Source organism: Otolemur garnettii, unplaced genomic scaffold, assembly GCF_000181295.1.
Source record: "Otolemur garnettii isolate 467f Iridium unplaced genomic scaffold, OtoGar3 scaffold00091, whole genome shotgun sequence".
Classification (NCBI taxonomy): Eukaryota; Metazoa; Chordata; class Mammalia; order Primates; family Galagidae; genus Otolemur; species Otolemur garnettii.
In genome coordinates, this window is record NW_003852486.1 from 4,078,295 (window position 1) to 4,082,836 (window position 4,542).

At 48.8% G+C, this 4,542-nt stretch overlaps 1 protein-coding gene across 1 annotated transcript in view; it reads right to left on the bottom strand.

The window, feature by feature from the left end:
- Nucleotides 1-3,895, bottom strand: part of SLC25A44 (solute carrier family 25 member 44) — a 21,524-nt gene extending 17,629 nt beyond the window's left edge. Inside the window, exon 1 of the mRNA XM_012808563.2 lies at nucleotides 3,642-3,895. The gene's annotated coding sequence lies outside the window, so the exon portion shown is untranslated. The remainder of the gene's footprint in view (nucleotides 1-3,641) is intronic.
- Nucleotides 3,896-4,542: the final 647 nt, after the last annotated feature.

The window sequence follows — 4,542 nt, forward strand, 5'->3', positions numbered from 1 at the left end:
GGGGCAGTCTTCTCCTTTCAGCCCTTCAAAAGAAAGTAGTCACTGTTTCCCCTGCCCTAGGGTAAATGTCTGTTATCCAATGTCCCAAGATGATGTTTCCAACACCACTGAGGTGAAAACATATAGAGAAAGAAACACTAGGATTTATGAAATATCTACTCCCTCATGTAATCCTTACAACTTAACCTGGGCTACAGTTAGAGACTTCTGATAAATTAGGAAATCGAGTTAGATAGGTTAAAAGTAATAGGCTCAAGGTTATAGGCAGGAGATGAGCCAAGATTTCTTCTCTATACCACCTACCTTCTAACCCATGGGGCTTGAGGAATTCTAACACAAATCACTGTTTAAAGCCAAGTGACTCCCACTCCTGGGAGGCAGAGTTAATGTTCTCATGAATGCAGGTCACCCCACAGTTAAGCATAAGCTCCTGGCCATACAGATGCTCAGGGACTTCTCTCAGTTTTGTAACAGAGAAACCAAGAGCTGCCTCTGCTTTCTCAGTGTGTTTGTGAAGTGACTGAACTTAGTGGCTGAGCAGTCACATTGTCAACACAGGACAAATACAGCAGGGCTCAAGTAGAAGGGCCTCCTGGCGGGCACATGTAAACTGTGTGTCCTGCAGGGCAGAGGGTCAAAGCAACTGAAAGATAAAGGAGCAAAGGATTCTGTTGCAGGAACTGGTTTCATGACACCATCTCAGAGTGTCAAGCTGACTCAACTACCATCCTCTCCTGATGAGAGATCCTACAGCAGGACCATTGCCCCATTTCCCCCTTGCCTCCATCTTGCGCATATGCCAATCTTAAATTCCCAAGAGAATGTAGGGACTCTCTGTTATAACTCCTATGCCGTTATGGTATGAGAAACCACTAAGAGTAACACCTCAAAGAGCTAAGCCACTTCACTAGGACAGGATAGAATACCACCTATTCCCCTTACCCTCCTCAGAAGGGGGAAGCTGCTACTACAAGGTGGGATCTCAACCTGCTCATTGTTACATAACTTTCAAACTTCCTGCTGAAATATCAAAACCAGTTCCTCTTGTTTTACTCTCTGAAAACTCCTCTCTGTAGTTACCTGTAAACAAAGTTTTTCAGCCTTGGGCAGCGCCTGTAGCTCAGTGGGTAGGGTGCTAGCCACATACACTGAGGATGGTGGGTTTGAATCTAGTTCGGGCCAGCTAAAAAAACAACAATGTCAACTGGAATAACAAAAATAGCTGGGCATTGTGGTGGGTGCCTGTAATCCCAGCTGCTTTGGAGGCTGAGGCAAGAGAATTGTTTAAGCCCAAGAGTTTGAGGTTGCTGTGAGCTATGATGCCATGGCAGCACTCTACCCAGGGTGACAGCTTGAGACTCTGTCAGGGGTGGGGTTGGGGGGGGGGGTCGTTCAGCCTTCTTGCCTCCCAACTCAATCAGCCCAACATGTTTATGGCTCTTTTTCAGACCCTTATTTGTGTACATGGCTCCAATTCCAGATTTTCTCCCACCTTTTAATACTGCTTAGGTGCAAATATTAAAGTGCTTCCCATGGGACCCAATAGGTGGCCCAGGATCAGTAAGCACTTTGTCCTCAAGTCATCAAGTGAAATGTGAAGAGATGGAGCTCCCTAGTGACCCTGCCAACAGAAGGGACAAATAAATTGGCCCAGCTAGGTACACCTCCTTTCCACTTCCACACTTCTCGTATCAGAAAATTCACAGGGAACAATTTGCTGGGTTCTGAAATAAGATTCTGGCTCAGGAGTAGGCAGTGTCATTTGGAAGGCAGGGCCATACATTGGAAAGAACATCAGCAGTCAGGAGATCTATAATTGAGTCTCACTTCCATTACCTATTGGTGTATGATGGGAACTTTGTCACTACACTGAAATTCAGTTTCCTCAGCTGTATTTAACTTACCAAGGTATATTAACAGTTGTGGTGCAATTCATGAGCCAATAATTACAAAAATATTTTGTTAACAGTAAGCACTTCTATCATTGCAAGAAGTTCTATTGGACAGTGATGCCAAGTTCTTGCCCTCAGGTGGTCCACAGACCAGCTGCATGGGCCTCACCTGAGAGCTTGTTAAAAACACAGAACATTGGCTTGGTACCTGTGGCTCAAGTGGCTAAGGTGCCAGCCACATACACCTAAGGTGGCGGGTTCGATCCAACCTGGGCCCGCCAAATAACAATGACGGCTGCAACCAAAAAACAGCCGGGTGTTATGGTGGGCGCCTGTAGTCCCAGCTACTTGGGAGGCTGAGGCAGGAGACTCACTTGAGCCCAGGAGTTGGAGGTTGCTGTGAGCTGTGATGCCACAGCACTCTACCCAGGGGGACAGCTTGAGGCTCTGTCTCAAAAAAAAAAAAAAAAAACAAGGCTGGGTGTAGTGGCTCATGCCTGTAATCCTAGCACTCTGGAAGGCCAAGGCAGGTGGATTGCCCAAGCTCACAGGTTTGAGGCCAGCCCAAGCAAGTGCAAGATCCCATCTCTAGAAAAAATAGCCAGGCTGGTCGGCGCCTCTGGCTCAAAGGAGTAGGGCACCAGCCCCATATGCCAGAGGTGGCAGGTTCAAACCCAGCCCCGGCCAAAAACTGTAAAAAAGAAAAAAAAATTTTTAAAGCCAGGCATTGTGGCAGGCACGTGTATTCTCAGCTACTTGGGAGACTTAGGCAAGAGAATTACTTGAGCCCAAAAGTTTGAGGTTGCTGTGAGCCATGATACCATGGCACTCTACCAAGGGTGACAAAATGAAACTGTCTCAAAAAAAAAAAAAAAAAAATAGAACTTAAGGTTGCACTCCAGACCTGGGTGCACATCCAGATTTTTGGGAGACTTACGGGAATATCAGAAGCATTGTTTTAAACATTAAGGACTGTCAGTGTTACAAAATTATAAAAACTCTAGAAGTCCAAGACCATTATGACTAGGTTAGGAACTCTCTGACTCCACCTAACTTGTGACTAGAACTGAGCACAAGGATGACCACCTCTTCCATTCTGGTCTTTATAGTCCATTGCTCCCACCAAATCAAAACACCTTTTATAACTCCTGGCAAGACACTCATGGGTTCCCACTTCTCAGCTGGAAAGACGGAAAGTAAGACTAGCATCTCCTACTCCTTCTGTCCTACTGCATCTGCGTTAATTAAGGCTCTGCATCAGGGAGCTATCTACAGAACGAACAGGAACACATTCGCAGGCTTGCACACCGGGCCTTCTGAACATACTATGTCCCTACGTGAAGTTCCCAGCCATGCCTCTAACTCGTCCGTTAAGACTATCTCCTCCCTCCCTCAGACACGAGGAGATCCCCACCCAGCCTTCCTTTGGTCTCCTACAGGTTCCCACGTGGACTCTCGTCACAGACACCACATGACAATCTTCTCTACATATTCCACGTGACACCTCCTTTATGCAGATTCTGCCCTGGCCCCCGCACAGCTGATTCTAGGTCCTAGAGCGTGCCCCTCGCGGTGCTTCCTTCCCTGTCTGCATAACTCACACCAGGAAGAGATTCCTCGCGGGAGATGTCCTTCACTCCCCAAACTGCACAAACTGCAGCCTGGCGACGCAGCTATCCTTCACCTCCTTGACAAGTGCAGGCCGTCAGAGACCTTAGTCCTCAGCCACCCAAGCCGGCGGTTTCTTGCCTGTTCAGATCCCGGGGGCTCCACCGCGTCTGAGGCGAACTCCAAGCCCAGACTTCTAGGCCGCATGCCCCACGCTCTACTCCATTCCCAGTGACTGCTGGCCTCCGGTCGCATCTTCCTCCATCTCGAATCAGCTCTCGGTACTGCCGGAACCGGAAATTGGGACGCTGTCATTACCGCCCCCCCTCCAGGGGGTGGGGATGAGCGGTGGACAATTCCGCCAATGGCCTTTGAGCCTTCGAGCCTCCCTCAGGAGCGAGAACCGGCGGTCCGGGCGGCCATCTTGGATCCCGGATTAGTCACGCCTCGCAGCTTCGCCCCGCCCTCAGTCACGGAGCACGCGCGCGGTCACTTGTAGTGCTCGGTCGCGGCAATTGAGTACTCCGGAGCTTCTTGAAGATGCAGTCGTAAAGGGGTCACCTTGTGTTTGGAGATCTGTTGAAATCTTTTTTTTCTGAAAATTTTTTTTTTATTAGAGACAGAGTCTCACTTTGTCGCCTTCGGTAGACTGCTGTAGCGTCACAGCTCACAGCAACCTCCAGCTCTTGGGCTCAAGCGATTCTCTTGCCTCAGCCTCCGGAGTAGCTGGGACTACAGGCGCCTGCCAGGACACCTGGGTATTATTTTGTTGCAGTTTGGCCAGGGCCGGGTTTGAACCCTCCACTCTCGGTTTATGGTAACAGAGCCCAATTCACTGAGCCACAGGCGCCGCCCCAAAGTCTATTTTTTTTTTAAACAGAGTCTCACTATGTAGCCCTCGGTAGAGTGCTTTGCGTCACAGCTCACAGCAACTTCAAACTCTTGGTCTTAAGCGAGTTTCTTGTCTCACCCTCCCAAGTAGCTGGGACTACAGGAGCCCACCACAACGCCCGGCTTTTTTCTTTCTTTTTTTTTTTTTTTT